Source organism: Arachis ipaensis, chromosome B5 (assembly GCF_059453495.1).
Source record: "Arachis ipaensis isolate K30076 ecotype BB chromosome B5, ASM5945349v1, whole genome shotgun sequence".
Classification (NCBI taxonomy): Eukaryota; Viridiplantae; Streptophyta; class Magnoliopsida; order Fabales; family Fabaceae; genus Arachis; species Arachis ipaensis.
Genome location: NC_142440.1, coordinates 37752064 through 37762686, shown reverse-complemented (window position 1 = coordinate 37762686; position 10623 = coordinate 37752064). Strand labels below are relative to the sequence as shown.

Below are 10623 nucleotides of genomic sequence, written 5' to 3'. Positions count from 1 at the left end.
CAGCAGTCTCTCTGCTAGAGGATACTTCTGCAACGGCTTTTGAACGGCCTTATTTTTTCCTGTAATTCCGAGTAGATTCAGCTAAGTCACTGATCAATTGCCATGCCTCATCAGTGGTCTTGTACTTTTTCATAGACCCATTGCTACCACTTTCCAATGTGGTTTTATCTTGGGGCCTCATGCCCTGTGTGACGTAACCGAGCAACACTATCTTGTCAATCATATGGTGGGGGCATCCTTCTAGAAGATTATTGAAGCGCTCCCAGTATTCATAGAGAGTCTCAGATTCGTCCAGAACAATCATGGAAATATCTTTCCTCAGTTTATCAGTAACTTCAGCTGGAAAGAATTTTTCCAAGAATTCTCTTCTAAGTGTATCCCAGTTGGATATTGTTGCTGCAGGTTGAGTGTAGTACCACTCTCTTGCCTTTCCCTCAAGAGAAAATGGGAAAGCTTTCAGCAAAATTAAAGTTTCATCTGCACCATCACGCCTAACAGTAGAACAGGCTGCTTGAAAATCTCTCAGGTGCTTGATAGGCTCTTGAGCAGGTAAGCCATGAAACTTGGGCATCAAATTGAGCAGTGCAGTCTTTATTTCAAAGTCTGTAGCCACCGCTGGGTGATGCGTTTGAAATGGTTGCATTGTAAAATCAGGGGCTCCAGCCTCCTGGATAGTAACTCTCCTAGGTTCTGCCATGTCACCTACACGTAAATCAACCGAATCAGTAGAATGGGGGCTGGTTTCTTCCTCAAATGACGTTTCAGATTCGCCCTCAGAGAGGACTAACCGATGCCGAGCTTGCCTTATTTATAAAATAGTTCTTTCAATCTCAGGATCGAATACTGGCAAGCTTGGATCAGGAAGTGAACGCGTCATCTAGCGAAAGAAACAAGCAGCTCATAGTAGCAAGATAAAATAAAATACGAATAAATAAATTCCAATTAATAACTTTAGCACTCTATTACAACTCCCCGGCAACGGCGCCAAAAATTGACGTGGCGGAAATTGGCGAATTAAGAATTGTTATAAGATATGCGTTGCAAGTATAGTTCTTAATGATGAGCGGATAATTTATACGCTTTTTGACATTGTTTTTAGTATGTTTTTAGTAGGATCTAGTTACTTTTAGGGATGTTTTCATTAGTTTTTATGTTAAATTCATATTTCTGGACTTTACTATGAGTTTGTGTGTTTTTCTGTGATTTCAGGTATTTTTTGGCTGAAATTGAGGGACTTGAGCAAAAATCAGATTCAGAGGTTGAAGAAGGACTGCTGATGCTGTTGGATTCTGACCTCCCTGCACTCAAAGTAGATTTTCTGGAGCTACAGAACTTGAAATGGCGCGTTTCCAATTGCGTTGGAAATTAGACATCCAGGGCTTTCCAGCAATATATAATAGTCTATACTTTGCCTAAGTTTAGATGACGCAAACTGGCGTTCAACACCAGATCTCTGCCCAATTCTGGAGTTCAGCGCCAGAAATGGATCAAAAACCAGAGTTGAACGCCAAAAATGGATCAAAACCTGGCGTTCAACTCCACAAATGGCCTCTGCACGTGGAAAGTTAAAGCTCAGCCCAAGCACACACCAAGTGGGCCCCGGAAGTGGATTTATGCATCAATTACTTACTTATGTAAACCCTAGTGACTAGTTTATTATAAATAGGACCTTTTATTATTGTATTAGTCATCTTTGAACGCCTGGTTCTTAGATCAGAGGGGCTGGCCATTTGGCCATGCCTGGACCTTTCACTTATGTATTTTTAACGGTAGAGTTTCTACACTCCATAGATTAAGGTGTGGAGCTCTGCTGTTCCTCAAAGATTAATGCAAAGTACTACTGTTTTCTATTCAATTCATCTTATTTCGCTTCTAAGATATTCATTCGCACTTCAACCTGAATGTGATGAACGTGACAATCATCATCATTCCCCATGAATGCGTGCCTGACAACCACTTTCGTTCTACATTAGATTGAATGAGTATCTCTTAGATCTCTTAATCAGAATCTTCGTGGTGTAAGCTAGAATGATGGCAGCATTCAAGAGAATCCAGAAGGTCTAAACCTTGTCTGTGGTATTCCGAGTAGGATTCAATGATTGAATGACTGTGACGAACTTCAAACTCGCGATTGCCGGGCGTAATGACAGACGCAAAAGGATAGTAAATCCTATTCCAGCAGGATCGAGAACCGATAGATGAATAGCCGTGCCGTGACAGGGTGCGTTGACCATTTTCACTGAGAGGATAAGATGAAACCATTGACAAGGGTGATGCCTCCAGACGATTAGCTGTGCCGTGACAGGGCATTTGGATCATTTTCCCGAGAGAAGACCGAAAGTAGCCATTGACAATGGTGATGTATCACATAAAGCCAGCCATGGAAAGGAGTAAGACTGATTGGATGAAGGCAGCAGGAAAGCAAAGGTTCAGAGGAACGAAAGCATCTCTATTCGCTGATCTGAAATTCTCACCAATGATTTACATAAGTATTTCTATCCCTATTTTATTAATTATTTTCGAAAACCCCATTACTAATTTATATCCGCCTGACTGAGATTTACAAGGTGACCATAGCTTGCTTCATACCAACAATCTCCGTGGGATTCGACCCTTACTCACGTAAGGTATTACTTGGACAACCCAGTGTACTTGCTGGTTAGTTGTGCGAAGTTGTGAACCATGGTATTGGCATCATGTTTTTGGCGCCATTACCAGGGAAAGAAAGAGCGATGAATTTTACATAATCAAAGTGTAATCACAATTTCTGCGCACCAAGTTTTTGGAGCCGTTGCCGGGGATTGTTTGAGTTTTCGGCAAGCTTTTGGTCCGGTAACATCAGTGCCAAGTTTGATCCGGCAACAGCACCAAGTTTTTGGCGCCGTTGCCGGGGATTGTTCGAGTTTGGACAACTGACGGTTCATCTTGTTGCTCAGATTAGGTAACTTTCTTTTCGTTTTCTTTTCAAAAATTTTTCAAAAATATTTCAAAATCTCTCATCTGTTTTCGAAAAAAAAATGTTTTCAAAAAAAAAATTTATAATTTTATTCAAAATTTTTAAGAATGAATTCTAGTGTTTCATGAAGCATGCGAAGCCTGGCTGGCTGTAAAGCCATGTCTAAATTCATTTGGACTGAGGCTTGCAATTTGTTATCAAGAGCAAGCTAGTTGTTGCTAATCCACCTGCTGCTGTTCCTGATTTACATGCTGAAGCTTGGCTGGCCATTAGCCATGTCTAGTGTTTTGGACCAGAGCTTTCATTGAAAGCTTGGCTGGCTAGTGAGCCATGTCTAATTCCTGGACTGAAGCTTTAGACTAACACTGCAAGATTCCTGGAATTCATATTAAAAATTTTGGAATCTTTATTTTTGCTTTTTCAATTAATTTTCGAAAAAAAAATCCAAAAAAATTTAGAAAATCAAAAAAATCAAAAATATTTTTGTGTTTCTTGTTTGAGTCTTGAGTCATATCATAAGTTTGGTGTCAATTGCATATGCATCTTGCATTTTTCGAAAATTCATGCATTCATAGTGTTCTTCATGATCTTCAAGTTGTTCTTGGTAAGTCTTCTTGTTTGATCTTTGTATTTGCATGTTTTGTGTCTTTTCTTGTTTTTCATATGCATTCTTGAATTCTTAGTGTCTAAGCATTAAAGAATTCTAAGTTTGGTGTCTTGCATGTTTTCCTTGCATTAAAAATTTTTTCAAAAATGTGTTCTTGATGTTCATCATGATCTTCATAGTGTTCTTGGTGTTCATCTTGACATTCATAGTATTCTTACATGCATTCATTGTTTTGATCCATAACTTTCATGCATTGCATCATTTTTCTTGTTTTTCTCTTGCATCATAAAAATTCAAAAATTAAAAAAATATCTTTCCCTTTTTCTCTCATCAAATTCGAAAATTTGGATTGACTTTTTCAAAAATTTTTTAAAATCTAGTTGTTTTTATGAGTCAAATCAAATTTTCAATTTAAAAATCTTATCTTTTTCAAAATCTTTTTCAAAAATCAAATCTTTTTTATTTTTCTTAGTTATTTTCGAAAATTCCAAAAATATTTTTCAAAAATCATTTTCTTATTTTTACATCAAATTTTCGAAAATAACAATAACAATTAATGTTTTGATTCAAAAATTTCAAGTTTGTTACTTGCTTGTTAAGAAAGATTCAAACTTTAAATTCTAAGAATCATATTTTATGATTTCTTGTGAATCAAGTCATTAATTGTGATTTTTAAAATCAAATCTTTTTCAAAACTAACTTCAATCATATCTTTTTAAAAATATCTTCTCATCATATCTTTTTCAAAAATTTGATTTCAAAATATCTTTTCTAACTTCTGATCTTCTTATCTTTTCAAAATTGATTTTCAAAATTTGTTTCAACTAACTAACTAACTTTTTGTTTGTTTCTCATCTTTTTCAAAACAACCTAACTAACTCTCTCTCTAATTTTCGAAAATATCTTCCCCCTTTTTCAAAATTTCTTTTTAATTAACTAATTATTTTAATCTTTGATTTTTAAAAAATTTTCGAAAATTACTAACATTTTTCAAAAACCATTTTCGAAAATCACTAACTCCTTTTCAAAAATTATTTTCGAAAATTTTCTTCTCTCTCATCTCCTTCTATTTGTTTATTCATCTACTAACATCTCTTCCTCACATTACCAAAAATTCGAACCCTCTCCCTCTCTGAGTTCAGATTTTCTTCTTCTTTTCTTCTACTAACACAAGGACCTCTATACTGTGGTATAAAGGATCCATATTATTGTTATTTTTCTGTGCCATCTTCTTTGTCATATGAGCAGGAGCAAGGACAAGAACATTCTTGTTGAAGCAGATCCAGAACCTGAAAGGACTCTGAAGAGGAAACTAAGAGAAGCTAAAATACAACAATCCAGAGATAACCTTTCAGAAATTTTTGAACAGGAAGAGGAGATGGCAACCGAAAATAATAATAATGCAAGGAGGATGCTTGGTGACTTTACTGCACCTAATTCCAAGTTACATGGAAGAAGCATCTCCATTCCTGCCATTGGAGCAAACAACTTTGAGCTGAAACCTCAATTAGTTTCTCTGATGCAGCAGAACTGCAAGTTTCATGGACTTCCATCTGAAGATCCTTTTCAATTCTTAACTGAATTCTTGCAGATATGTGATACTGTTAAAACTAATGGAGTAGATCCTGAAGTCTACAGGCTCATGCTTTTCCCATTTGCTGTAAGAGACAGAGCTAGAATCTAGTTGGACTCTCAACCCAGAGACAGCCTGAACTCTTGGGATAAGCTGGTCACGGCTTTCTTAGCCAAGTTCTTTCCTCCTCAAAAGCTGAGCAAGCTTAGAGTGGATGTTCAGACCTTCAGACAGAAAGAAGGTGAATCCCTCTATGAAGCTTGGGAAAGATACAAGCAGCTGACCAAAAAGTGTCCTTCTGACATGCTTTCAGAATGGACCATCCTGGATATATTCTATGATGGTTTATCTGAGTTATCAAAGATGTCATTGGATACTTCTGTAGGTGGATCCATTCACCTAAAGAAAACGCCTGCAGAAGTTCAAGAACTCATTGACATGGTTGCTAATAACCAGTTCATGTACACTTCTGAGAGGAATCCTGTGAGTAATGGGACGCCTATGAAGAAGGGAGTTCTTGAAGTTGATACTCTGAATGCCATATTGGCTCAGAATAAAATATTGACTCAGCAAGTCAATATGATTTCTCTGAGTCTGAATGGAATGCAAGCTGCATCCAACAGTACTCAAGAGGCATCTTCTGAGGAAGAAGCTTATGATCCTGAGAACCCTGCAATAGCAGAGTTAAAATACATGGGTGAACCATATGGAAACACCTACAATCCATCATGGAGAAATCATTCAAATTTCTCATGGAAGGATCAAAAGCCTCAACAAGGCTTTAATAATGGTGGAAAAAACAGGTTTAACAATAATAAACCCTTTCCATCATCCACTCAGCAACAGACAAAGAATTCTGAGCAGAATCCATCTAGCTTAGCAAATCTAGTTTCTGATTTATCCAAGGCCACTGTAAGTTTCATGAATGAAACAAGGTCTTCCATTAGAAAGTTGGAAGCACAAGTGGGCCAGCTGAGTAAAAGGATCACTGAAATCCCTCCTAGTACTCTCCCAAGCAATACAGAAGAGAATCCAAAAGGAGAGTGCAAGGCCATTGACATAAGCACCATGGCCGAACCTGTAAGGGAAGGAGAGGACGTGAATCCCAAGGAGGAAGACCTCCTGGGACATCCAGTGATTAATAAGGAGCTTCCCTCTGAGGAACCAAAGGACTCTGAGGCTCATCTAGAGACCATAGAGATTCCATTGAACCTCCTTATGCCCTTCATGAGCTCTGATGAGTATTCCTCTTCTGAAGAGAATGAGGATGTTACTGAAGAGCAAACTACCAAGTTTCTTGGTGCAATCATGAAGCTGAATGCCAAATTATTTGGTATTGAAACTTGGGAAGATGAACCTCCCTTGTTCACCAATGAACTAAGTGATCTGGATCAACTGACATTGCCTCAGAAGAGACAGGATCCTGGAAAGTTTATAATACCTTGTACCATAGGCACCATGATCTTTAAGGCTCTGTGTGACCTTGGTTCAGGGATAAACCTCATGCCCCTCTCTATAATAGAGAAACTGGGAATCTATGGGGTGCAAGCTGCTAAAATCTCATTAGAGATGGCAGACAATTTAAGAAAACAGGCTTATGGACAAGTAGAGGACATGTTAGTAAAGGTTGAAGGCCTTTACATCCCTGCTGATTTCATAGTCTTGGATACTGGAAAGGAAGAGGATGAATCCATCATCCTAGAAAGACCTTTCCTGGCCACAGCAAGAGCTGTGATTGATGTGGACAGAGGAGAATTGATCCTTCAATTAAATAAGGACAACCTTGTGTTTACAACTCAAGGATCTCTCTCTGCATCCATGGAGAGGAAGCATAAAAAGCTTCTCTCAAAGCAGAGTCAACCAAAGCCCCCACAGTTAAACTCTAAGTTTGGTGTTGGAGAGTCTCAACCATGCTCTGAACATCTGTGAGGCTCCATGAGAGCCCACTGTCAAGCTATTGACATTAAAGAAGCGCTTGTTGGGAGGCAACCCAATTTTTATTTATCTAACTCTATTTTTTTCTTAGTTATATGTCTTTGTAGGTTCATGATCATGTGGAGTCACAAAATAAATATAAAAATTGAAAACGGAATCAAAAACAGCAGAAGAAAGATCACACCCTGGAGGAAGCACCTGCCTGGCGTTCAACGCCAGAACAGAGCATGGTTCTGGCGCTGAACGCCCAAAATGGGCAGTGTCTGGGTGCTGAACGCCCAGAACAAGCATGGTTCTGGTGTTCAATGCCAGAAATAGACAACAAATGGGCGTTGAACGCCCAAAATGGGCACCAGCCTGGCGTTGAACGCCCAGAGTTGTGTGCAAGGGCATTTTTACATGCCTAATGGGTGCAGGGATGTAAATCCTTGACACCTCCGGATCTGTGGACACCACAGGATCACCTCAAGATCTGTGGATACCACAGGATCATCTCAGGATCTATGGACCCCACAGGATCCCCACCCACCTCACCCTCTCTCTCCATTCATGATCATCCCTTCTGTTTTCCATTCACCACTCACATCCATACACACGTCCCTCCATCTCCTCCATATCTTCTTCTTCTTCTTCTATTCTTTCTTCTTTTGCTCGAGGGCGAGCAACATTCTAAGTTTGGTGTGGAAAAAGCATAAGCTTTTTGTTTTTCCATAACCATTAATGGCACCTAAGGCCAGAGAAACCTCAAAGAGGAAAGGGAAGGCAAGTGCTTTCACCTCTAAGCCATGGGAGATGGAAAGATTCATCTCTAAAGCCCATCACTAAGAAAAGGATGGAGCAAGCAAGAGAGCCCATTCATGGAGCTCAAGAGGCGTATGAAGCTCATCACCATGAGATCCCGGAGATGCCTCAAATGCACCTTCCTCCACAAAACTATTGGGAGCAAATCAACACCTCCCTAGGAGAATTGAGTTCCAATATGGGACAACTAAGGGTGGAACATCAAGAGTACTCCATCATCCTTCATGAAATAAGAGAAGATCAAAAAGCAATGAGGGAGGAGCAACAAAGACAAGGAAGAGACATAGAAGAGCTCAAGGACATCATTGGTTCCTCAAGAAGGAAACGCCACCATCACTAAGGTGGATTCATTCCTTGTTCTTATTTCTTCTGTTTTTCGTTTTCTATGCTATGTGCTTATCTATGTTTGTGTCTTCATTACATGATCACTAGTAGTTAGTAACTATGTCTTAAAGTTATGAATGTCCTATGAATCCATCACGTCTCTTGAATGAAAAATGTTTTAATTCAAAAGAACAAGAAGTACATGAGTTTCGAATTTATCCTTGAACTTAGCTTAATCATATTGATGTGGTGACAATGCTTCTTGTTTTCTGAATGTATGCTTGAACAGTGCATATGTCTTTTGAAGTTGTTGTTTAAGAATGTTAAATATGTTAGCTCTTGAAAGAATGATGACTAGGAGACATGTTATTTGATAATCTAAAAAATCATAAAAATGATTCTTGAAGCAAGAAAAAGAAGCAAAGAACAAAGCTTGCAGAAAAAAATAGGCGAAAAAAAATATAGAAAGCAAAAAAAAAGCAAGCAGAAAAAGCCAAAAGCTCTTAAAACCAAGAGGCAAGAGCAAAAAGCCAATAACCCTTAAAACCAAAAGGCAAGGGTAGATAAAAAGGATCCCAAGGCTTTGAGCATCAGTGGATAGGAGGGCCTAAAGGAATAAAATCCTGGCCTAAGCGGCTAAACCAAGCTGTCCCTAACCATGTGCTTGTGGCGTGTAGGTGTCAAGTGAAAAATTGAGACTGAGCGGTTAAAGTCAAGGTCCAAAGCAAAAAAAGAGTGTGCTTAAGAACCCTGGACACCTCTAATTGGGGACTTTAGCAAAGCTGAGTCACAATCTGAAAAGGTTCACCCAATTATGTGTCTGTGGCATCTATGTATCCGGTGGTAATACTGGAAAACAAAGTGCTTAGGGCCACGGCCAAGACTCATAAAGAAGCTGTGTTCAAGAATCATCATACTGAACTAGGAGAGTCAATAACACTATCTGAACTCTGAGTTCCTATAGATGCCAATCATTCTGAACCTCCATGGATAAAGTGAGATGCCAAAACTATTCAAGAGGCAAAAAGCTATAAGTCCCGCTCATATGATTGAAGCTATGTTTCATTGATAGTTTGGAATTTATAGTATATTCTCTTCTTTTTATCCTATTTGATTTTCAGTTGCTTGGGGACAAGCAACAATTTAAGTTTGGTGTTGTGATGAGCGGATAATTTATATGCTTTTTGACATTATTTTTAGTATGTTTTTAGTAGGATCTAGTTACTTTTAGGGATGTTTTCATTAGTTTTTATGTTAAATTCACATTTCTGGACTTTACTATGAGTTTGTGTATTTTTCTGTGATTTCAGGTATTTTCTGGCTGAAATTGAGGGACTTGAGCAAAAATCAGATTCAGAGGTTGAAGAAGGACTGCTGATGCTGTTGGATTCTGACCTCTCTGCACTCAAAGTGGATTTTCTGGAGCTACAGAACTCGAAATGGTGCGCTTCTAATTGTGTTGGAAAGTAGACATCCAGGGCTTTCCAGTAATATATAATAGTCCATACTTTGCCCAAGTTTAGATGACTCAAACTGGTGTTCAACGCCAGCTCTCTGCCCAATTCTGGAGTTCAGCGCCAGAAATAGATCAAAAACCAGAGTTGAACGCCAGAAATGGATCAAAACCTGGCGTTCAATTCCACAAATGGCCTCTGCACGTGGAAAGTTAAAGCTCAGCCCAAGCACGCACCAAGTGGGCCCCGGAAGTGGATTTATGCATCAATTACTTACTTATGTAAACCCTAGTGACTAGTTTATTATAAATAGGACCTTTTATTATTGTATTAGTCATCTTTGAATGCCTGGTTCTTAGATCAGAGGGGCTAGCCATTTGGCCATGCCTGGACCTTTCACTTATGTATTTTTAATGGTGGAGTTTCTACACTCCATAGATTAAGGTGTGGAGCTCTGCTGTTCCTCAAAGATTAATGCAAAGTACTACTGTTTTCTATTCAATTCATCTTATTTCGCTTCTAAGATATTCATTCGCACTTCAACCTGAATGTGATGAACGTGACAATCATCATCATTCCCCATGAACGCGTGCCTGACAACCACTTCCGTTCTACATTAGATTGAATGAGTATCTCTTAGATCTCTTAATCAGAATCTTCGTGGTGTAAGCTAGAATGATGGCGGCATTCAAGAGAATCCGGAAGGTCTAAACCTTGTCTGTGGTATTCCGAGTAGGATTCAATGATTGAATGACTGTGACAAACTTCAAACTCGCGATTGCCGGGCGTAGTGATAGACACAAAAGGATAGTAAATCCTATTCCAGCAGGATCGAGAACCGACAGATGAATAGCCGTGCCGTGACAGGGTGCGTTGACCATTTTCACTGAGAGGACAAGATGAAACCATTGACAAGGGTGATGCCTCCAGACGATTAGCCGTGCCGTGACAGGGCATTTGGATCATTTTCCCG

At 39.0% G+C, this 10623-nt stretch overlaps 2 non-coding genes across 2 annotated transcripts; one reads left to right on the top strand and one right to left on the bottom strand.

The window, feature by feature from the left end:
- The first annotated feature begins 217 nt into the window (after positions 1-217).
- LOC148563882 (small nucleolar RNA R71) lies at positions 218-325 on the top strand. The gene has a single exon (XR_015885260.1). It is a non-coding gene; the product is annotated as a small nucleolar RNA R71 (small nucleolar RNA).
- A 5012-nt stretch (positions 326-5337) lies between these two features.
- Positions 5338-5445, bottom strand: LOC148563881 (small nucleolar RNA R71). The gene has a single exon (XR_015885137.1). It is a non-coding gene; the product is annotated as a small nucleolar RNA R71 (small nucleolar RNA).
- Between the last annotated feature and the right edge of the window lie 5178 nt (positions 5446-10623).